This window comes from Typopeltis vanoorti, chromosome 22 (genome assembly GCF_054136105.1).
Source record: "Typopeltis vanoorti isolate ZY-2024b chromosome 22, IOZ_Tvanoo_1.0, whole genome shotgun sequence".
Lineage (NCBI taxonomy): Eukaryota > Metazoa > Arthropoda > Arachnida > Uropygi > Thelyphonidae > Typopeltis > Typopeltis vanoorti.
In genome coordinates, this window is record NC_143570.1 from 10900130 (window position 1) to 10926289 (window position 26160).

Genomic DNA, 26160 nt, shown 5'->3' on the forward strand with positions numbered 1-26160 from the left:
CCAGACTGTTATTTATAATGTATTTTTATATATACCTCCCTCTTTATGTATATTATTATTCTCTCTATATACTTATGAGATGAAATATTATATAAATTTCTTTTACTAACAATTATTTTTATTTTTGACTCCGAGTGTCCCTAAATGTTATTATATTTGCACAAAGAGTTCACTCCAATTGGTGCAATGATTTTAACTCACTCTTTCAGAATCCAACTAATCATTGACTCAAAACCAAGTACAAAATAAACATTTAATAAAACTAAAACAATATATATACACTTCTAGTAATAATACATAACTATAACTACAGATTATATGGATCCAAGCCTTATTTAAAAATATAAACTTACTCTTAAGACTAAACACTTTTTCTTTCACAATCACAAAAAAAATGTTCATAGTCTTTTTCTCTTTCTGTTAAGGCTCTTTTCCAGAAGTTACAAGGTTCTGTACTTCATTTTCAGGATCCTTTTCATCAATCAATGTAACACACATAAAGTCTTCTTGACTATATCCTGTTTTCCTTTTAGTAGTAATACTCATCAGATCAGGCACCTTTAATACCTAAAAATCTTCTTATTTCAATATATTTTCTAAACTTTCACTTTCAGGCATTCTTAATACTTATAAAACTTCCTTATCAATATTTTCTCTAAGAAAAAACATTCACTTTAGAATGCAAGCTACAAGTTCTCCTTTCATTCACAATATTAAATTGACAGTCTTAACTTATTCCACCTTAAAAACTTACAGTTTCAAGATTTCCTTTTATTCATTACTTATTTCTCCTTGAAACCTGATATTTCCACTATTCCCTTTTTGGAATACACTATAAAATATCTTCCGACTGCCACACACAAAAAAATCATCAAGTTCCTTCTAACTTGAATATTTACCGGCCAATTTATAAAAACTTATAGTTTCAAGACTTCCTTTTTATTCTTTACTTATTCCTGCTTGAAACCTATTATTTTCACTATTCCCTTTTCGGAATACATTATGAAATTTCCTTCTGACTGCTGCACAAAAAAATCAAGTTCCTCCCAACTTGAATATTTACCGGCCAGTGTTCTAAAAACTTCCGAACGCTCTCTTGTTTACAACTGTAACTTGGATACGCAACGCTTTCCTTGTCAGCTGTCAATCACACATCAAGTTCTCTCCGGGAGCATGCGCACTTCACAAAAGTCAGAAACTATGCACTGCAATAAAATGGCCGACTCGCTGTATCCATCAGCGCTAAGAGAAAGTCTTTCACAAACACAAAATTCAACATTTTAAAATACAACAAACTTTCTTATAAGTAACACAAATAATCAGTTTAGTAAGTACTTCAATAATTTTTTACTTCTTTACATGTTACTTCTAATATAACATTTTCATAACGAGCACATCACAAGTGCAGACACTGCGTGTATGAAAACAAAACTAACAAGCATAATTAATACTTAAAAATATTCAGAATTTTTTAATATGATTATTTTTACACAGACCATCCTCGTTCATTCAGTATCCAGCTAGATATCTAAAAGGATGCACCACGAGAAAGCGAGGACTTGACATTAGATCAGAAGCCCTGGTCGGTTCTCCATGTTTCTTTAAAGGCTATATGGAAGTCTCCTCTCCATTTATACAGCTTTGACCCTTAAGCACTCCAGAAATACTTTACAGTAAATAATCCCAGAAAAATTTTCCATGAAACCCAAAAAACAGTAATCAACAATAGCAATGGACAAATACTAGCGACGAAACAGCAAACGGCGGAGAAAGTACATGACCAAACTTCTAAATTGTGATGAACCTGCTGTGTATTGCAAACAGAATACTTATCATACAGTCACCCAGAAATAATTAAACCTTCACTAGAAGAAGTAGAGGAAAGTATAAAACCTGCTTAAAAACAACAAGGCACCAGGTACTAATAGAATAGTAGCTGAACTCATTAAATATGGGGGTATTGAATTAACCACTCATATACATAAGCTGGTAAAATTAATATGGGAAAAAGATGCCCACAGAATGGAAAGAATCACTAATCATTCCAGTATATAAAAAGTAAAACAAATATGCATATGAAAATTGCAGGGAAATATCACTATTGTCAGCAGGCTACAAAATTTAATATCATACTAAAAAGAATCTTACCTTATGCTGAAGAAAATATTGGTGAATATCAAGCAGGATTCTGAAGAGGTAGATCAATAGCTGACCAAATGTTTACACTTAGACATAGAAAAAGAAAAAAAAAAGGGGGGGGAATATATATTATCTGCAGGTCCATATTTTATTTATAGACTTTAGAAAAGCATATGAAAGTATTTCTAGAGAAGGCCTTTGGTGAAATATTAAATGAACCAGGAATATCTCATAAGATAATACGTTTAATCAAAATTTGCACCACTGACAATCGAAGTATGGTATTAGCTAATGGAATTAGATCTGAACCTTTTGATATTAAGACATACAGAACAGCAATATTAGGATACTCATATGCCTTGTTAGAGAAAGTTCTGGAGACATTAGAACATTTAGAAAACTCAAAACTACTGCTGAAAAACTAGGATTACAAATCAACCAGGATAAAACTGAATATTTAAATGTATGCAGAAATCGCAATCAAGGGTAAAATGGTCATTTTCCTTTTGATAATTGGTAAACCATAACCATTGGTTTCATACTGCGAGTGGTCGTGTAATTTAGAATTCGTTTGAAATTAGCAATTATCTGTTTTGTTTTTTTCATCGGAAAATTAGAGTATTAGTATATTTATAACATTTTTATTGTGATATTTATTGCAATATTATTGACATGGCACCAAGCAATGAACAATGGCGGCAAAGACCACGTTATTAGGCAATTTGAATTTGAGGATATTATTTGGTGCAGTGTATGCAAAACGTATGCATTAAGAAAATGAAAGAATATGTGGAAGAAAATTGAAACTGGAGAGAGAGAGTATGTATTAAGTGTTTTAAAAGTAAGCGTCTGCTAGGTGATGAGAACGTAACAAATACCGACGATAAGATGGAAAATTATGTTAATAATGTCGAACATGTGGCTGTGGAAATGAGAACAAAATAGATAAAGCAATAGCACACTTAAAAAATGTTATCCTTCATAGGAGAAAGCCCGAAATTGAAAAAATGCAGAAGCGACAAGATTTAAGCAGGGCTGAAAAAAGAAAGAAGCAGGAAAGAAAGAAGTGATCCAAAAGAATAATAAAGACTAACCGAACAAACAAGAAACACAAGTTAAGTAGAAAATTATGTATGGAGACTGACTCAATAATCAGGGGAGTATGATTGACTGGGAAACATGATTTTGTCATGTTTCCCAGGAGCAAAAATCCACAATATTAGCTATGTGATCCAGATGCAAACAGGTAAGTCAATGATTTGAGAAGCAAGAAGTATTCTATGATAGAGGATGTACAGGAGTTATTAGAAGAGGCAAAACTGAAGAGCGAGAAGGTGAAGATAGTAAGTCTCCTACCATGCTATGATAGAGGCAAACTGAGAAGGAGGGCCAGTCAATGAGTCTATACATAGATTGTGCAAAAGGAATGATGTAGAATTTGTGGATCTATGGTCTCTCTGTTTGACAGAAAGAAGGATTTGTACAACGCAGATGGACTGAGCTTTGTTCACCGAGCATGCTGACGTGCGAATTCAGGGAAACTTAAGCAATTAGGGTGGAAGCAAGAGAGTTTGTGTGAAGGCACCCATGAAGCAAGCAAGTGTGAGAAAGAATGACCAAGTGAGGAATCTAGTCTCTCAAGCAAAAATATTGAATAGGGTAGTCAATTCAGAAAGTAAAGGTGGGTGGGGGAATAAAGGAATATTGCCATTTCTATACACTAATGCCAAAAGTATCACGAACAAGAGGGAGGAATTTTTGGCATTCGTTAATGTAACCTCACGAAAAGTTACAGGCATTAGTGAGACTTGGCTAACAGCAGATGTAGTTACAGGGATTTTAATGTGAAGGGTTTCGTATTCTCAGGGAAGATAGAAAAGATAGGATGGGGTGAGGAGTAATGCTGATGATAGACGAATTGCAACCAAAAAGAACAGGAGACGGGCAGGAGGGTACCTGTTCATCTGAAGCAATCTAGTGTGAGATTAAAACCAATAAGACATAATATACAGTTGGTTGTTGCTGTAGGCCAGAGAGTTTTCACAGATCTGGAAGACATGCATCGCCAAATTAGTACAATGAGTGCAGGTCGAGTGATTATTATAGGGGACTATGGAGATACAGACTGGAAGGAAGAAAGATCACATGGCAGGAGGGAAATAGAATTTATACACCCCTGCTGAGGGATAATTACTTAAGGTAGCATGCGGTGGAGGGAATTGGGGTGGGAGAGTATTGGGCCTGGTCATAGGATCAGAAAAGCTATCCATAACCAAGGTGACAACATTGCCTCTAATTGGTGAAAGTGACCATGCAGTCTTGACTTGGGAGATTGTAAAACATGAGGAATATTCTATCGAGAAGGGTGTAAAAACAATATGTCGTTTGTGCCATTGTAAAATCTATATTACTCTTATTTGTTTTTGTACTTGTTCAAAAGTTCTATACTCAATATTTTACTTTATTTAATATACATACAGTTGTAAATCTGAGCTCTAAATACATTGCTTGAATTAGTCTCTTACTTTTAATCCTCTCATTCAACTTTAATCCCCCCCTTTGTCTCAAGGCCGTAATTATGATTCTTCACGTACACAAAACTTTAGAACCAAGAAATTGCCTCTGGCTAGAGCCCTTTGTCTGAACTACTAGCGTTTTTCTATATTGAACTTTGAAAATTTATTTGTTTGTATCGACTGCACTATCAAAATTCGTAGATAGGAGTTGAATATTCTTCCAGAGAAAAACACGGAACCTTCCTCTCTTACTTATTACTACATCTAGCAACTCAAAATTTCTATATTTCAGTCGTGGCTACTCAAGGTCACACAGATTCGATTTTTATGAGCAAGGCATTGGTATGCAGGAATCAGGCAAATTATTTGATAAACAAAACAATTTATTCATGCTAATTGAATGTACACTAAAAGTTAACATTAAACAATCAAAACTGCTCAGGCTCTATACCTTTCAGCAATATTAGCTTGGATTCAAATTAATCAACCTAGCTTTACAATTCTCCTTTAAACAATTAGTCTAATGCACTAATTATTCCTACAAATTATTTATACACTAAAACAGACTTGTGGATACTACATCATATTTTAACTCGGACATTAAATTATATCTTGCACTCTAAACCATCACATATCAACTCTATCTTAACACACATAACTCAGCAGGATATTTCACAAAAATTTAACTCACGATCTAGAGCCCTTACTACTGTTCTCAACTTTAACAAGATTTCAATACAATAGTAATTTCTGCCACCAATTTCACCTCTAGAAAATTCCTATACAAGGCCTTACTTTTTAGTCATCTAGTCCGCAATAGTAGATCCTTAGATCGTTATCTTCATCCTTTACCTTCTGGTATAGCTCACTACCGAGTGCCTTTTACAATATTGAAGACAATTCATCAATGGAGACCTTTAGGAAACTTGACGGCTGGAATTCTGGAACTGACCATCATTACTGCATAATCGAGCCTTCTATTACTTCAAAATGTCTGTTGGCAGGATGTGGATCTGCAACCTTGAATCAGCAAGACATACTGGAATCCACTGCATCGAGGACTGGAATCGAGAGCCGGAACAGTGTCTGGGTAGAGGCGATGACAAAAACCAAAAAGTGCATGCCCAAGCGCCACAAGCCACCAACAAGAAAGAGCCTTCTCAACTACTGCGGGAAAAGGAGTCTTGATCTATCAATCCTTCCCCTTTTTATTCTCTTCCTTCGACCTTGGAACTGCCACCGATACATTCCCCCGGATTTTTCTTGGAGGGGCTTTCCCAGCCACCTTGATGTCGCTGCATTAAGGCAGGAAACCGTGCATACTTGACCTTCACGATAGTGATTGCCTTAGGTCATAAGTTAATCCGTCTGAAACTTTCCTTTGTTACAATTGCATTTAACTTTATTTGTTCTTTACAGAAATTTGGCGGTCACAATATTTAAGTTTACTCAAAGTTATTTCCATACTACATAAACATAAAAAATTTGCTAATTAACCAGAAGTATTTTGTATGGATTTTCGTTTTCTAGTAAAATCGGCATATAAGGAATTGTTCTACAAAATCTTCTATGCAAGATTTTACAAGGGGCATTTGTGGAACTACAAGGCAGGTGATTATGACATGCTTAGGAAAAAGCTTAAATCTGTACCATGGCATGAAACACTGCATGGTAAGGATGTTAGTAGTGCATGGGATCTAGTTAAGGGTTATCTACAGCAGTCTTTCTTAAAATTCAGATATCCGTACCCTTCTTAAATTTTCATTATTACCAAGTACCCCTAATTAATTAATTAAAAATTAATTTAAAATATTAATTAAAAATTAAATATCTATTTTATTTGAATTTATATGTTCATGTAAACAAAAAATACGATTTATTTTTAATACAACAAAATTTGGAATAGGTTCCTCTTTATTTCATGTCCATGAAAATCCACATTTCCAGTAATTCATATCATACTTGAAGAGTTTTCATCCTTTTCCTGGTTCTCTTTGGTTGGTTCTCTACAGATGTCAGATGACACACTCTTATCAATTTCATTTGATCCAGATGAAATATCAATGTTTTCTTGTTGCTTACCGCTACTTGTATTTGCTATATTGCTCTCTTTTGGGGGTTTTATAAATTCAATCTTTAACCAATGATCCATACTTAAGAATTTGAAAGCTAAAAAAAAATACCGTATTTACTCGAATATAACTAACTTTTTTCCCGAAATTAAAGCTAGAAAAATCGTGTTGCAAGATATGTTCGGGGATTTTCGGAAACTAAAGTTTTCAGAAAAAAATTGAAAATGGTGCAACTTACCAAGAAGCTCCTACTCGCTATCACTACTTTTGCATCGAGAACAGTTTCCTTGTGTGCATCGTCAAAGTCATCTACCCAAATAGCTTCATTCTTCTTTCCCATTATTTCAAGCAAAAATTACCAGTAATTTACAAGACTTGAGATACGTAGAGCAGCAAAGAACTGCATATGATTGGCGCAGTATTAACAAAAGATCGTACGAACCAAAGACAAATTAGTTTTCTTCAGTTGAAGAAAACTAATTTTCTTCAACTGAATTTGAAACACATTCACTATATATTTCTTAGTTTTAACACGTTAACAAAAGGGGTGGTGTCAAGCAAAACCATATGTTCCACCGGCAATATATGGTTCTGCTTGGTCTATACAGCAGTTTCTGTTGGAGGGGAGATGTGATTCATTAGTTAGTGCCATTTTTAATCCCGGTTGTCTCTAATTGCACTGTTTGTTGAAAAATATGACTCCTTTAATTATGCATAGCCGAAAATTGCCACGTATCCCCCTAATGACCTTTCACGTACCCCTGGGGGGTATGCGTACCACACTTTGAGAAAAACTGATCTAGAGAAAGAAGTATTAAATTGTATACCTAGGATAAAGAGGGTTAATCAAGTAGGAGTTAAATGGATGAACAATATCATTAAGCATGAGCTGTAGAAGAATAAAATGCTGTGGAGGGTATATAAAGAGATAGGTGACCAGCAAACTCATGAGCAGTACAAGGCTCAGGCAAAAAATGTGACCAGTATGGCAAGGAAGGCAAAATCAGATTATTAGAAGAATTTAGCCGAGCAGGCCAAAGGAAATCCCAGAGCTTTTTCGTTATGTGACAAGTAAGAGGAAGAATAACTATGGAAGATTAACCTTAATGAGTGATGGTGAACATGAGGAGATGGAAGCAGATAAAATAGTTCAGTTAATGAGTGACCACTTTGCAAGCATATATCGTTCTAGTGAGGTTACTGCTTTAACCTATGTGACAAACACTAAAGTGGGAACAGAGGTGGATGAATTGGGGTTGTTCTTATGATATTGCAGAATCTCAATGTAAATATAGCTGTGGGATTAGATGGGATATCAGCTAGGGTTTTGCAAGAATATGCAAGGGAACTGGGCTATGCCTTTGACTAAGCTGTTTAATTTAAGTCTCAGCCCTGGTAGAGTTCCAAGGGAGTGGAAAGAGTGCAAAATTATTCCTTTGCATAAGGGAGGTTCTAAGACTACAGTAGCAAATTATAGACCAATTAGTATCTCAGGCATGGTGGTAAAAGTACTAGAAAAATTGGTAAAAAAGGGCCAGTATTTAAATTTAAAGGGCCTCCTTTAAATATCTTGAAACATTGATTACTCAAGGTAATAAAATTAGTACAGAAATAAAAGCTAAAATACATGCCTCCAATAGATATTATAATTCACTACATCATTTATTATCTTCCCAAATTCTATCAAATAGAGTTAAAACAGAAATATACAAAACAATTGTTAGACCTATTGTTTCATATTGAGCAGAAACCTAAAGTATAACAAATGCAAAAGCATTGCAGATTTTTGAAAATAAGGTGCTTAGAAAAGTCTATGGACCTGTAAGACATAACACAACAGGTGAATGGAGATGACATAACAAAGAACTATATGAACTCTATAGATCCCTGCTTCTAGTTGACGAGATTTGAGCAAACAAACTGAGATGGCTTGGACATGTGGATAAAATGGGTGAGGAGAGAATGGCTAAACAAGCATTCAAGATGGAAAGTGACCCAGAGATAGACTGCAGATGCATTGGGAGATTAATATCTCAAAAAGACTTAGCTGAGATAGGAATCCAGAACTGGAATAAAAAAGGGAAGCTAGTACATGCAGCTGAGAACCTTAGGTTCAACTAGCTGAAGAAGTTTATTTTAACTTAAATATTTTCTTAGAAAAAAGTTACAAAAGCAAATTTAAAAAAAAAAAAAAACATTTCTTCATCAGAAGATCTGTATACCTAGAATAACCCAACTTGGACTTCCTTTGGTTGAAAATATCCCTTCCCCAATCAGTCTAATTCATCTGCTGTCTCTATCGCTCCCCCAACACAACCAACCACCGTGAGCTCTTTAATTTCCTCTCTAAAAATCGACTTTCTCCAATCCCACTTTCCCAACAGCAAAATCATCCTCCTAGAAGATTTTAAAGTCCACAACACTAGCTAGCTAGCTTTTCTCCTCCAGCTGTACAGATCTTGCAGGCAGAGATGCCAAAACATTTGCCATCACTAATGACCTTACACAACTAGTCCAGATAACCCAAACTACTCCCCAAACACCCTAGGTCTCTTCCTCACCAATGACCCCTCCAAATACACAGTGAAAATAGTGAGCTCCCTGGGCAATTCTGACCACAGCCTAGTGCTCATCTCCTCCCCCATTCAACAACAACATTTACACAGACACTCCCACACAAGAGTAGTTTGGCACTATAACAGTGCCAAGTGGGACAGCCTCCACAACTTTTATGCTGCATTCCCATGGTTGGACTATTGCTTCCGGCCTTCCAACCCAAACATATGCACAGAGCTTATTACCAAAGTAATCCTCACTGGCATGAATACATAGCACACAGCATCCTGAACTGCCATTCCCTAACGAAATCCTGGTTCTCCGAAAGATGTGCCACGGCTGTAGAGATGAAACACCAGACATACCACAACTGGCTGAAATCAAGAACCCCATCCTCCTTCAAAGCTTACACCGAAGCCAGTAATAAATGCAAAAAAACAATACACACTTCCAAAACAGAGTTCGAAAGAGCAAAAAGCAGGAAACTAGCAGCCTATCCAAACGGCAGCCGAGCCTTTTGGTCTCTCGCCAAAGCAATTGGCCGTAATTTCTGCCCAACACTATTCCCACCCCTATCACACCCGATGGCTCTACTGCATCATCACCCACAGAAAAAGCCAACCTTCTGGCCTCATACTTTGCTTCAAATGCATGCATAACAGACAATAGTAAATGTCCCCCAACCATTCCAGACATCCAACATACAATGCCCCCATATCCTTTTGCCAGGATGAGATCTGAAAAATACTGTCCAAATCAGACAAAAAAGTCTCCTGGCCCCGATGGCATTCCCCCAATTGTTCTGAAAGTCTGTGCTCCAGAACTGACCCCTATCCTATGTCACCTATATATACTCCCCTACTTCACTGGAATCTATCCCACAAACTGGAAATCGGCCTATATTCAGCCCATCCCCAAGAAGGGTGACAAGTCACTGCCATCCAATTACCGTCCTATCTCGCTTACTTCAGTCCTGTCGAAGGTAATGGAAAAAATCATCAATTCCCAACTCCTACACTATCTTGAAGGCACTCACCAAATAAATGACAGCCAGTACGGATTCCGCCACTGCCAATCAACAGGAAATCTACTCGCATACGTCACCCATCTCTGGACGAAGGTTATGGAGAGGTTTGGCAAATCTCAAGTGGTTGCACTAGATATCTCCAAAGCCTTTGACCGGGTCTGGCACAAAGGCCTACTCGGCAAACTACCATCATTCAGTCTGACCCAGGGCTTCTGTAGTGGATCGCCAGTTTTCTGTCTGGACGCACACTGTGTGTGATGGTGGACGGCTCCCTATCCTCTCACCACTCAATTAATGCTGGAGTCCCAAAAGGTTCTGTCCTTTCACCAACCCTCTTCCTGCTGTATATCAATGACCTACTGCAATTGACCTCCAACCCAATACACAGTTTTGCAGGTGACAGCACACTACACTCTTCACTTGCATTTGATAAACCTTACCCTACACAACTCACTTCAACCTACAGAACATCAACCACTGCAACCCTCAACTCCGATCTCCAAGCCATCCTCCAATGGGGTTCAGATAACCTCAAATTTCAATGCCAATAAAACCCAGTTCTGTACTATTTCCCATAAAAAAGAACCATTTTTTCCCAATATCCTTTTTAATGATACCCAAATCTCCAGACAGTTTGAGATCTCACTCCTTGGAATCACCCTCACATCAAACCTCTCCTGGCATAAACATAACTCAAACATTGCATCCTCAGTCTCAAAAAAACTAGGATTTCTCTTTCGCTCAAGACGTTACTTCACCCCCGAACAACTATTAACATTATACAAGTCACAAATCCGCCCAACTATTGAATACTGCTCTCACATATGGGGTAGGGCCACAAAAAGCTTGACTCAATACTTATCAATAATCCATCCTTTACCAATCGCCCCCCTCTTTCACACAGATGTATGGTCTCTGCAGTATGTATATTCTACAAACATTTCCATGGGAAATGCTCATCTGAAATATCATCAATAATTCCTCTGCTCAGTACTAAACTTATTGGAACACGTACAGCTGCTGCACAACATCCCTTCACAGTTCACCTAGAAACAAACAGAACAAGTTTCTTTTCCTCTTCCTTCCTTCCTGCAACTGCTGCACTGTGGAACAGTCTCCCACCTGCTGTGTTCCCCAAGGAATACAATTTAAAGTCATTCAAATCAAATGTAAACAAATTCCTCCTTTCCCAACCCACCACCCATACACGGTACTAATGTACCATAGGTTGACCAACCAACCTCCTATGTATGGGCTCAACATAAAAAAAACTACAACATTTAGATAATTATAGGTAAAAAAATGTCACATTGCTCAGCAAATGAAATTCACTAACTGCAACATTTTTTCAGTTCTAATTATCATGTAAGCAGACACCCACTTTATTACCATCACAGTCATACAGTGGGGGTGTCTGCTTTCTTATGGGATACTGTGAGTAATACAATAGGACAGAATGTAATATGATACATATCAGGAAAATGGCGATTCATTCATATTTTAGCCAACCATTCCAAAGATTTTGAAAAATCCATCCTTCATGATACATCTACTCATTTTAATTTCCTTAGCTTTTATATATAGGCATGATTAGAACAGAAGTCTTGTCTTCTGTTCTAATCATGGAAACTAATGGAAGCATGTTTCTATAGTACAGTATCGCACATTACAGAAGATTGTAACATAACAATTATATATATAAAATTCATTGTGCAATGTTTCGTCTTACATTTGTAAGTAATCTGCATATTGAGTAATATATTAAATATATTTTAACTATATAACACCTGCATTAATTTTTAAGAACAAGCATACCACATACCTGTGAAACTTTGATTGGAGAGAAGAAAGCACGAGCTAGCCACATTCTCACCCTGTTTAGATAAAAGCAATGAAAAAGGTTAAAAGTATGATAAAATTAGAAAAGATAATTATGATATAGAGTTCCGAAAAGATTTCACGTTACTCCAAAAATAAAACATCAAAAATGTATACATTGGGGGTACATAGATGAAAACAGATCGAACAGATTGTACGAAAGAGCAACAGTATGGAACTGTCAATTCAATGTTGCCAAGTGTAAGGTTTGAAATATGGTAGGCAACAACAGAATGCAAAATATACACTTGATGGGGAAATTTTGGAGGAAGTCGAGGAGATAAGATCTGAAGTCATACTGTGCAAGTTGTTAAGACATCACATCAGATTATAGCAATAATGCAGAGGACCTTGACTTGTAGAAATAAAGAGGATCTGGTTCTGTTGTATAAGGTCTTGATCAGGTATTGTGTGGATTATTGTGCATAGATTTGGCCCCCTGGTTTTCATGGTGATAAGGATATATTGGAAAAGGTTCAGAGAAGACTAAGGTCATACTGGTCTTTGGGACACAAGAATAGATTGAGGAAATGCAGCTTGCAAAGCCCTTTAAACAGGAGGAAGAGAGGAGATATGATTGAGACATCTAAGTTGATAAAGAGTTGTTACCAGGTTAATGTGGAAGAAATTTTTTGTAGAATGGGAGAAGTGGGATATAGAACAAGAGGACATACCTGGAAGCTGTATAAGGAGGGTGTAAACAGGGGTATAAGGAGCAGGTTCTTTGCATGTTGAGTGGAATGCTTGGCCTAACATTGTAGTGAATGAAGATACATTGAATGCATTAAAGCATGATTTGATAGACTTTTGTAACACTGTTTTACTTCCCATGATGAGTCTTGACCCCATAGAGTCTGGTGTTAATAATAGTAATGTAAAATCAAAGAAAATGATGCAATGGGACTGGAACAGACCACTTGGCTTAAAATCCATATAAGAAAAGCTTTAACTGACACACTTTTAAACTGCTGATTCTCAGAGACCATGAAGATAAGTCATCTAAAAACAATGCTAGCTCTTTGTAAAGATGTCTGAGATGAATGCCTTCGATATTCCCCTTCTCCCAAAGTGCTAAGGAAGAAAAGTTATGAGGATTACATTCAGGAAAAGAGGAAGATGAAGAGATTAGGAGACTTGAGAGGGTGCATGTCAAGAATGCAACTGACAAAAAAAAGTCAAGATAACAAGAAAATAATAGTGAAAGGAAGTGAAACACAAAGTTAAAGAAAGACAAGATAGGATGGAGAAAGAAGAATCTGACAAAAAATGAGCAATGGAAAGAGAATGATAGTGGGAAGGCTAAATAAGGGAATATGGATGCAAGAGGAAGGCTGTGAAGAGTGGAATCTATTGAGATTCAAAATGACTTGAATAAAATGTCATATGTTTTATCACTACTCCAGAAAATGTTGAAGGACTGATTTTCTGGAGTAGTGATAAAACATATGACTACTGCAATAAAGGGAGATCAAAATATGGATGAGATTATGGCTGGTACAAGTTACCTGGGATGCAGTGTGAGCTAGGTGGCAAAGAAATGAGGGCAATGTCAGAGACTTGTGCAGAAGAAAAGAATTGAAAAGTATCACATTATCTTAATATGATAATATAGAATTGGGGAAAAATAGCAAGTTTGGCTATATCGATATCTCAGCCCTATTTCAGTTTACCATGAACTCAGGCTATTTTGTTTGGCAGGGAAAATTCTATAAACAAATAGAGGGGATAGTTATGGGTTCTCCACCTCTGGCCAACTTCTTTATGGAGATCTTTGAAGAAAAAGCCTTAAACACGGCTCCACTTAAACCCACTGTTTGGCCACGCTATGTAGATGATGTGTTTGCTATTTGGCCCATTGGCTTGGATACTCTCCACAACTTCTTTTCACACTTAAAACAATCAACACCTCGGATCCAGTTTACCTTGGAAAAAGAATACAATAACAATCTCCTATTAAATGATATTTTTTTCTTGACCACAGAAGCTATGTGAATTGACTATTTGGGAAATGTTGATCAAGTATCTGAGAAAAAACTATTTTAATACCAACTAGTTTCACCAACTAAAGCTGTTGGCATCTTCAGGGTACAGGTCTGATGATAGAAACTAAAGCTAACAAAACATGTTACAGACTAGACATTAACAGAATTCTAATTATAAATTAGAAAACAACACTAAACGTGTGCAATACACGTGTGGCACGTACATGATTTCACTTGTTGTTTAGGAATGTTTTATAGTTGGTACTTAAAGTTCATATTTCTTGTGTGTTTAGAGATCTAATTAGGGTCTTCCAGATCTCGGATAAAATTAAACCTTGGTTCCTATTAAGATATTCTACAGAACGGGCAACTGTTGTGGCTTCTTTAAAAATACGAGCGTGGTAATCCTCTTCTATGTAAGGAAAGGAATACAGCTTTTATCTCACTCAATGACATGGTTGGGTATGGAGAAATGGGAAGATAAGCCTGATATATCTTGTCTGTTGTTTTTGACATATCTGATGTGTTCTGTCTTATCTCAAGGCTTGTTGAAGTTTGGCCGCTGTAACTTAAACCGCTCGAGCATGGGATATTATAAACTCCAGCATATTTAAAGAAAGGATGGAAGTCTTTTGGAGATCTTAAGAGTTGTCGAATTTTATCTTTAGGTTTAACGGTCACTCTTATTCTATGTGGTTTGAGGAGTTTAGCAACCTAGTTGGTATTAAAATAGTTTTTTCTCAGATGCTTGATCAACATTTTCCAAATAGTCAATTCACATAACAATCTCCCTTTCATAGACACTGATTACGTGCCAGCCTGATAGATCCCTGGCTTTCTCTGTTTACAGAAAACCTACACATACAGGTAGATGCATTCACCCCCCCCTCCCAACAATATGGGATTATAAAAACCGTGTATAACAGGACAAAATTAATCAGTTCAGATAACAATGCCCTTACCACTGAACTTAACCATATCTTAACACCTTTTATAGCCAATGACCACAACCCCCATAAAATCCAAAAAATATTAAACCAATTAACCTTAACCCCCTCCATAACAGGGACTACCCTAAATCTATCACTGTTCCTTATATTTGGATACTTCTGAAAAACTAACAAAAATTCTAAAAAATATGACTTGCCAATTTTTTATATGGTTTATAACAAGTTGTCATCTCTTATCTGCTCCTCCAAGAACCAGCCACTTCCCCTAGACCTACTTGGAGTATACCAGGTCCCTTGTAATTATAAAAACTGTCTTATTATGGTCAAACAGGAAGGACAGCTAATATCAGGTTATCTGAACATAAGGATTATATCCATTTCCACCAATACAGCCACTCAGGACTTGCTGACCATGCTTTGGACACTCGCCACAAAATATGCTGGAAGAAAGCTACCTTACTACACTGCAGCAAGTATAAATATGCGATTATTCCTGGAATCAGCCTCAGCTCTAAAAAAACTCCCCAAACTTCAACAAATCTGGATGCATAAGACTGCCACAAATATGGGAAGCTTGCTACTTAGACTACTTTTCAAGACTACAACCAAATTTAGCCTACTAGGTGGCATCTTTTAGGACTCTAGGACCGACTTCAGTTGTTGTCTTCAGCCATATTTGTTCAGTGTTAGTGCCTGCATGCACATATCATTAATTTTATGTTCCCTGAAGATGGTAATGTAACATGAAATATAGGAAGTATTAATTGAAGTTTTTTAATTAATATTAAATATGTCATCTTTTCCTAAAAATTGACAGTTACTATGCAAGTTAGATGGTTATAGCTCAAATCCTTCATGGTGATTATCACAACTTTTCAGCACATCCTTATAGACATGTATAAATCTATGCATTATGGGAAATGCCAATACCCAGACCAGTTTCAACCTTTATTGAGGTCTCAGTGGGAGCCAAACACAGAAGAGATATCAAGGTTGAAGTAATATTTTTCATATACAAGTAGTCAAAAAATGTCTCGTCTTATTACTAAAATACTTGATTAGAGATAGACGTTGAAAGTTTTGTTCACTTGGTTATACTATAAATATTAAATATGACAAGAAATTATATTCTTGGTTTTATCCTTTGTCCTACTAAGGTAACTGAAGTCTTAGCTTCTATATACAAGCTCAGTCGTGAAGTTACTTCATGTGCAAACTTTGTTTGCTTATACTCAGACAAACGATGAAACCAAAAATATAATTTCTTGACATCTTTAATTTATAGTATAACAAAAGTGAAAGAAAAAAAAAACTTTTGAAATCTCTAATCCAGAGTATTTTAGTAATAAGATGCAACACCTTTTGACTACTTGTATATGGGAAATATGACTTCTATATTACTTCAACCTTGGTATCTATCTCTTCTGGATCTGGCTCCCACTGGTGAGACCTCAAAGGTTGAAAATGGTCTGGATAGTGGCCCTTCCCATAATGCATAGTATTATACATGTCTGTGAGGATATGGGCCTTGCATTATGGGATACTAAAGGCAATTGATGTGAAGTCATTAGACTATATATACACAAGTAGGCCAGTCATGAAGTTACTTCATGCACAAACTTTGTTTGCTTGCACTTCAACAAAAAAATGAAACCAAGAGTATAATTTCTTGGCACATCTTTAATTTATAGTATAACTAAATGAAACAATTTTCAAAACTTTGATGAAATGCTCACTGAATACCTTATGTCAACTGCAGCTCCCACTTTCATCCATTAACATAATCTTACTATAATCAATATTCTTTCTACTTACCACATATCAAAGAAGTCATAAGGATTTTCTTGGGCTGATTTGCTAATTTCATACTGTACTTTTATTGTCCTTCCCTAGTCACTCTCCTGCCTGCTCTGTACTTTTCATGCAAACTAATTACCATTATTCATCTTATGCTGCCTCCAAAGCCTTCTTCTAGATTTCATGCTTAATCCTCTCATTCATCCATTTCACATCTACCTTAATTCAGTATTGATCTCCAGAATACATTCACATATTGATGCTGTTACTTATTTCTTTGTCATTTCACAAGCAGCATTTATTTTCTTACCACTCACCTCATTAACTGAAGGGAAGTGGAAAACCCCACTCACAATAACATCCTCTGATGAAATTATCAAATCCATAACTCTCAATCATGACATGTCCTTTAAATAAATGCCTGAGATAGCCGTCTCTCCTTACTCCCAAAATATACTACCATAATTAAAATCACCTATAATAATCATCTCCTGTTCACTAATCCAAAATGCTTATACATTTTATCACCATCCTCCACATTTCCTGACCTATAGCAACATCTAACTAAATATCTCTTCCTGTCAATATCCACCTCACACCATACTGCCTTAAAACAATTGCTACGATTTCCCTCTTTCATGTCTACAAAATTCCCCTACTATGATCACTGGCATTCCTCCTTTCTTGTCCTTTATCCTCTAGAAAAACACTGTACCCTTTAATTTGTATTTCAATATATGTTGAATGAAGACAAGATATTATCTTCATTCAACCATGTTTCACTCACCAACAATTTTGGGGCAAATAAACTCAGTGAAACAATCTCTTATTTCTGATACTCCTGGCATTTGTAAATAAACACATCAGTTCACTTTTATGTTTATAACTAGTCCTACCCAAGCCACTCACTGGCTGCAATTTTCCCACCACACATCCTTGTCCAGTCACCTTTATTACCACATATCCACTCAGTCAACTACCCCACTCGCACCCCAATTTAGTCCGTTTTTATACTGTTCATCCCCTATATGCATATTTACTACTACAGTATCCAATGTCATACTCCCTTTCAATTCAAGCCTCCTGTTTTCCTGTTCCTCTTGAATTCCTGTTCTCTCTTCATCTCTTGCACTACTTTCCAAGAGCTTCATTCTCTTCTGTACCACTTTCCTGATCTTTCACTTCACCTCTTACTTCTGATCTCTTGCTTAGATCACACATTGCATTTCCATTTAGCAACAGTTTCTCCATGGAGTTCACTCACTCCAAAGTCGTTCAAAACCAAATTGTCACATCTGTATAATTCCATTCTTCCCTCAAATACATGCCATACATCCACAAACTCCCCTCTCCTTGCACAGCTCTGCCAGCATACCATTAATGATTCTGGCTCTCCATCTCAACTCATCATTATCATATCTTGGCAAACACACTGAAAACCTGTCCCACTATACTGTGATCTTTCACTCTCTTTCATAACCTCTTGATATTTGCCATTACATTCTCCTTATGTCCATTTAATCATTTGTCCATGAATTCTCTTGCTCATTTCTTCCTAATGTTCAAACCATGAATTATTTGGCTCATTCTCCCTCCTGGATAGCAGACCTTATGGACTCTCATTAACCAATCCTCTAAACAATGGAACCTCTATAGTTTATTCTCAAAATATTTGTCACCTCTTTCCTTCCCTTTTTCATTCAATTCTTTTGCACTCTCATTTGTTTCCACATCTCTGAATGCTTCTTATTTCGAATAACTCTTCAAGATCTTGCATCCTAGCAATTTTACTCTGTCGCTTACAGTCTCACTACCTCTCATTCTGTTGCAACTTACTTCCATTTCATAATTCATATTTTCTTTTGCTCCCATATCACTAACTTTCACTTCTTCATCTCCCTCAGTCTTTCTTGCTTTCATTCCAACATTTATGCCAACTTTCATTCCTTCAGTCTGTTTCACATTCATGAACTCTTAGTATAACAAAATATACTTTCTATCTGTGTGTAGAGGCTCAAGTGCTGTGAGGACATGATGTCCTCACAGTACTTAAGAAAGGATTAAAAAAGTACAACCTGCACACAGCATAGAAGCCCCACCGCAAACTTGCTACCCTTATCCGTTCTACAAAAGAATTTTGTTGGAGGCTTAATGGATTGTATACAGCACTCAGAAAGGATTAAAACAATTTAATACTTCCTATATTTCACCTGTCACTGAGACATCTTCAAGGATTACAAAAATACTAATGTAACATATACACAAGTACCACACAATAATAAGCCCAACCACACGGGTGACTCAAAATCCTATCTAGGTAGAGTGCCCTCTAAGGGTGGTTATAGGTAGCCTGGAATGTAAAGTGGGATCTCTAATGATAAGTATTTCCCAACTCTTAGGAAGCTTAATGCAACCATATTTATTAAGATTTGGTTGATTTCTGAGAGCTGCTGCTGATTCTAAAAATAGTCTCTCTTTTTTTAATTTGCTGTCTGCAAATTAAAAAAAGCATGATGGTTTTTTTCCATGAGATCCTGTGGGTTGTATCCAAGACATGGTCAGCCAGGCCTGACTGACCATAGTCATGGTTGCAGATGTATGACCTGTGTTCCTCTAGGCAGATGGTTGCTGATCTACCTAAGTATGCCAGCTTACAGGAACAGGGCACTTTATAAACTCCAGGCACTGAGACAGGAGGGAGCTGATCTTTTGTAGAACAGATAAGGGTAGCAAGTTTGCAGTGGGGCTTCTATGCTGTGTGTAGGTCGTACTTTTTTAAATCTTGGCTATTTTTTCCGATGTGCCACGGACGTAGGGTGATGACATTTCTAAACTCTTTCTGAAGAGAAGACCAGGGAATGGAGGAGGAACTGATTATTTTTTTTAATACTGTGATCACTGTAGCCAATGGAGAAGAAAGTGTTGTGTATGTGGTCGAGCTCAGTTGTACACTGGAACAAAGATTGTGGGCTCTCTCGATTAAAGTTTTAATAATGCCATATTGTTGAGCGGGATGGTGGTGGGAGAGTTTGTAAATGTATCCACCTGTGTGCGTAGGTTTTCTATATACAGTGAAGGAAAGTGTACAGTTAGGAAGGAGTGTAAATAAGGCATCTAAGAAGGGTAAACAATTGTTCTTTTCCTTTTCCATCGTAAACTGGATTCTTGGATGTCGGCTGTTGAGGTGACTGAGGAAGGAGTCAGTGTCTGGGCCATGAGGCCAAATAGAGAACACATCATCTACATATCTTAGCTAGATAGAGGGTTTGAGAGGGACTGAGTTTATGGCTGGTTTTTCAAAATTTTCCATATAAAAATTGGCAAGGGAGGGGGGGGGGACCCATGCCGGTTTCCTCTATCTGCTTGTGGATTTTGTTCTTTCAAGAAAAATAACCAGAATTGATTGCAAAGGAAAAGAGATCTAAGATGTCAGAAGGAAAAATGTTTTCTAAGAGTGTTAAGGTATCAATTAAAGGAATATTGGTAAACAGTGAGATGTCAAAGCTTACCAATATGTCTGTGTTATTTAAGGTTAGATTTCTATTAGGGTTTTAAAATGGGTAGAGTTTTTTTTATATAGGATGTGGAAAGTTCAACGAGGAGGAGGAGTGGGTCAGAGAAATGGCCAGATGCCAGGAAGATACTTAAGTTTTTTAATTTTTTTAACTTGTGTTTTTGTGGGGTTGTGTTCTAGTGGGATGTAGGTAGAGTGATCTCCGAGGAAAATCTCCATTTTTCGATTGTATTCCAATATCATTAAGAACGACTGGCATTACCCTTATCCACTCTAGTGATGACGATGATACTTTTTTCTTTCCATAATTTCCTGAGAGCAGTGCATTAGCTGGATGATAAATTACTTTTTGGAGGTGAAGACTGGGTGAGGATGTTGGCAATGTCATGATGTTATTTGCTATCTCCTGCACTAAGTGACAGATCCCGCGTTCGATATTATACATTACATCTAGCACCGCCACTTCTTTCGGTGCGACTGTGAAATTGTGGCCGAGGGTTATGGCACTGACAGTATCATTGTTTAGCATTTTGGAAGATAGATTAACTACTGTGTGGAGCAGGTGAATTTGCGGTTGTGGTTTGGATTTACACAGATTGTTATACTTTTTGATATGTTTATTTTTTATTTTTTGAAATTTTTTCTGTGCAGAAGCTTCTGAGATGCCAGAGAGAATGGACTAAAGCTCAGGGTTAAGTAGAGCAGAGAGCTCTGATTGTAAGGAGCCAATGGCAGCGTTCGTCTCTTTTAGAGACTATTTTGAGAATCAGACTTTAGAATTCTTCCAGAAATAGTCGAAGAACAAAATCTACAAGCAGATAAGGAAAACCGCCATGGGTTCCCCATCCTCCTTTCCAATTTTTATATGGAAAATTTTGAAAAACAAGCCATAGACTCATCCCCTCTCAAAACTACCTGACTAAGATATGTTGGTGATGTGGTCTCTATTTGGCCTCATGGCCCAGACACAGACTCCTTCCTCAGTCACCTCAACAGCCTACATCCACGAATCCGGTTTACAATGGAAAAGGAAAAGAACAATAGCTTACCCTTCCTAGACACCTCAGTTACATGCCTTCCTAACAGTACACTTTCCTTCACTGTATATAGGAAACCTATGCACACAGGTAGATACATTCACAAACTCTCCCACCACCACCCCATTCAATAATATGGCATTATTAAAACTCTAACCAAGAATCGCCCTCACAACTGAGCTCGACCACATACATAAGCAAACTTTCTCTCCAATGGCTACAATAATAAAAAAAAAAAATAATCAGTTCCTCCCACATTCCCTAGTCTTCTCTTCAGAAAGAGTTCAGAAATGCCATCCACAAACTTTCTACCCTTATCTGTTCTACAAAAGATCAGCTCCCTCCTATCTCAATGCCTGGAGTTTATAACATACCCTGTTCCTGTAAGCTGGCGTACTTTGGACAGATGGGCAGATCAGCAACCATCCACCTAGAGTAACACAAGTCATACATCTGCAACCATGACTGACTATGTCTTGGATACAACCCACAGGATCTCATGGAAAAAAAACCACCATGCTCCACCACAGCAAATTAAAAAAAGAGAGACTATTTTTGGAATCAGCAGCAGCTCTCAGAAATCGACCAAATCTTAATAAATATGGTTGCATTACGCTTCCTAAGATTTGGGAAGCACTTATCATTAGAGATCCCACCTTACATTCCAGGCCACCTATAACCGCCCTTAGAGGACGTTCCACCTAGATAATACTAAGCTCAGCCACGTGATTGAGCTTAGTATTGTGTGGTATTTGTGTATCGTTACATTAATTTTTTTTGTAATTCTGAAGATATCTTAGTGACTGAGATGAAATATAGGAAGTATTAAATTCTGTTTTAATCCTTTCTGAGTGCTGTATACAATCCATTAAGCCTCCCACATGATCATACTTTCTATAAAACCATACCTTCTCACCACAAACACGTCATTCACATTCCACCATGCATACATGTTGCACTCATGACAAACTATTTTCGAATGTCTGTCATTAATGGCATTTGATTTTCACGCTGCTCGACGAGATGACCTGGTAAATACCACCATTCTGTCCTATTCAAGGCAAAATTCAAAAATTCAATAAAAAGTTAGTAACAAATCCACAAGCCAATACTCACACAGACACTAAATTATCAAAAATAAGCAATATGCCAATCAAAATACCAGATAACTCGAACCACTCCCCAAACACCTTAGATCTCTTTCTCGGCAACGACCCTTCCAAATACACAGTTAATGTAATGGGCCTCCTGTAGGTAATTCTCACCACAATTCAGTGCTCGTCTCCTCCTCCATGCGATAACATTTACACAGCCACTCCCATACAACAGTTTGGCATTATAACAGTGCCATGTGGGACAGCCTCCACAACTTCTATACCTCATTCCCATCGTTGGACTATTGCTTCTGGCCTTGCAACTTAAACATTATGCAGAACTTATCAAACTAATCCTTACCAGCATGAAAACATACTTTCCCAACACTATTCTAAACTGCCATTCCCTAACTAAACCCTGGTTCCCCAAAAGATGTGCAAAGGCTGCATAAACGAAAACTCAAATATACCATAACTGGCTCACATCAAGAACTCCATTCTTCTTTAGAGCTTATAATCAAGTCTGAAATAGATGCAAAAAAAAAAAAAACTGTCAATGCTTCCAAAACAGAGTTCAAAAGAGCAAAAACCAGAAAACTAGAAGCCTGTCCAAATGGCAGCCGAGCCTTTTCGTCTCTTGCCAAAGCAACTAGTCTTAACTTCTGCCTAATACTATTCTCACCCCTATCATACCCAGATAGCTTTATTGCATCATCACCCACAGAAAAAGCCAATTTCCTGCCTTCACCCTTTGCTTCAATACACACATTTATGAACTGATAGTTATGAACTGATAATAGTAAACGTATTCCTTCTGGTTGATTTTGAATGAAATAACAATGGATCTGTTACGTCCTCTATTTCTATAGATTTACTGCAAAGAATTCTTCAACTTATTTTTCGAAGTATTTTTTAAGTTGCCGACCTGGATGGCCGAGTAGTTAGCACATCCGCTCTCCAGCCAAAAAACTGTGGGTTCGAATCCCACCATGGGTATGAATGTTTATTGTCTGTGAAAATGCCAGTGGTGATGGGCAGTAGAAGCTGTTGGCATAGTTGTGGTTCGTTGTAGTTGGTGGATTGAGTGGTGAAGACAGAGAGCTGAACAGTAGGTGTCCTCCCTCGATGAGTTCTTGGACTCCCTGAAGATATCCAATAATAAGTTCAAATCTACCCACAAAAATGATGCAAAACCTATGGTACACCAATGCTACATGCAGGTTAGAAGTTTAAGAGAAAGAAGGAATGTTTACATGCTTCCCGAGCAGCTGAAGGGTGTAACTTTAGGGAGGATGGTGAGGAAAGCTTTCCAAAAGAAAATGGAATGTAAAAGTTTGTTGAACAGGTTTGAAGCTGGACAGGTTTTTTTTTTTATTAATACATATCAACTTTACATTTGATGTCTCAAGACCTATAACACAACAGTGCCATGTGTGTGTGTGGGGGGGGGGGGATCAGGAGCTACTTATGATCGTATAGTCTTGGAAGAAAGTGAAGAAATGTGGCCAATCCTGCAGAATACAATCCTTTGAGAGAAGGGCCAATTAATTTGCCTCTTTCTGGATAGCATCAAGCATTCTTAGGGAAGATTAGGTACATCCAAATAAGGTTCTGGACTGTTGTGAAGCAGATGTCCCTTGACCTCACCTGATGCTCCGATTCATCCCACAGATGTTCAATATGGTTGAGATCAGGGCTCTGTGGAGGCCAGTCTCGAGTAGTGACATTCATGTCCATAAACCACACAGTTACAGCAGCAGCCTCATGACGCAGTGCATTGTCTTGCTGAAAGAGACAATGGTCAATTACATAGAAGCACCACAAAATGCCAGGAAGCATTGCATTGTACATAATGATCAGACACCACTTGGAGTTATATGTTCATTGCACCACAAACAGAAGTCCGAGACCAAACCTTACCATCATACTGCTGCCTCCAAATTTCATTGTTGGAATTATGCACTCTAGTAAGAGACCTTCCCGGAGCATCAGCCACACACACACACCTCATGTGATTAATAATGGGTTTATAGTAAAGAGTATGGCTTCCTCCAAAATCGACAGTAAAATCAAGAAATTCTTGCTGCTTTTTTGATCAGTTAAAAGCCTATGGAAGGAGCGCCGAGATATAAATTTGCTGTTCGACTTCATGGAAAACCTGGAGCATGCAGTTACTCCCTATTTCTGAACGCATATTACTTCTAAATTCGTAGCCATATCCCCTTACACGTTTACTGTTATGATGATGATATTCAGCCGGTTTTCTACCCACTACAGGGTGAAGGCCTCTCCCACTGCCGGAGAGTTGGGTCTACTAACTCCCCCCCCCCCCCCCATATGGTAACTCCGTCCAGCTTAGGGGAGTTATTAGTTATAGTCACTTCTAAATGCTTATCCTTATGCACTTGTTAAAAAATATGGAACTAATTCTACGCCTTCTAGTTGCATTTATCTCTAAATGCATCTCCTGATGTCCTTGTAAAAATTACGGAAATAACTGCACGCATTCTATTTGTATTTACCTCTAAATTCTCACGTTTATTCCATTGTTTACAAAATAATAAAAAAAAAATACGTAATTATAAGTCTTCTTAATACATTTACCTCTTCACATTTTCCATGAAGCCGATTTCAACCTCTGCGCTGTGATTGTAACTATTTACCATATTATAATACATAATACATATATCAATAATCATTAATGTAAAAATATAAGCTTCACAATTTACCTGACTAGATCTCAATATTCTAATTACAACAGTCAAGGGCTTCGTTTATAAGAATGCAGCAGTCAATTCTCGCCTTCAGGGAGGCCAACCGAATAACCTACGCTGCGACCTTTAAAAAGATAATCTCGTTACCTAACAGATACGAGCTAGCAAAACAATTATCAAAAATCCAGAAGGAAAAAAGAAATTTTCCATTCAAGAAAATACTATCGAAATTTGTATTATTTTCAATATTTGTATATGCTATTAACTACACAAACCCAATTTAAACTGAGATGCTTCTTCTTCTCCTCTCTGAAAGGCACACTGTATATCTTCTAAGAGCCGATACATCAGAGGAAAACGTTCACATATCAGTAACGTCATCTTGTTTCCAAGAACAAAGAAATATGACACACATATTATTGTTATTATACAAAACATAACAGGGATATTTAGGCATAATCTATTCTCGAAACTAGATGAAGTGGAGGGCCTGTATAGCTCTCAATGGAAGTGAATCTTGCATCCTCTGCGCTAGGTCGCACGAAGATAGACTTGTAGTTCAATTCTAGTCGCCGACTGGAAGAACTTTTTTTAAAAATCTTTCTACGATCGGTTTCCGAGTTAGTCGATCTCTGAGACGGCAAGGGCCGTTTCCCCCCCCCCAAAAAAAAACTCGGGTTTTTCATCCCGTAAACTCAACAAAATCGACCGTAGAACCCAGATTATTTTGGACAGTAACATATCCTGTTAGAGTTAGGTACCAAGGGATGGCAACACTTGTTTGCTGGTGGAGGTTGAATGCCACCCAGTCTCCAAAAGCTAGATAGGGTTTGAAGGCCTTGCCTATTCCCTATAAGGGAATAAAAGGCGTTTGCTTATTATTA

General features: G+C 37.3%; 1 long non-coding RNA gene across 1 annotated transcript in view; it reads right to left on the reverse strand.

The window, feature by feature from the left end:
• LOC150094154 (uncharacterized) overlaps window positions 1-25700 on the reverse strand; it is a 44240-nt gene extending 18540 nt beyond the window's left edge. Inside the window, exons 1-3 of the long non-coding RNA XR_016550240.1 lie at window positions 25552-25700; window positions 25292-25400; window positions 12133-12184 (exon numbers count right to left, since the gene is read on the reverse strand). This is a non-coding gene — a long non-coding RNA (uncharacterized LOC150094154). The remainder of the gene's footprint in view (window positions 1-12132; window positions 12185-25291; window positions 25401-25551) is intronic.
• Between the last annotated feature and the right edge of the window lie 460 nt (window positions 25701-26160).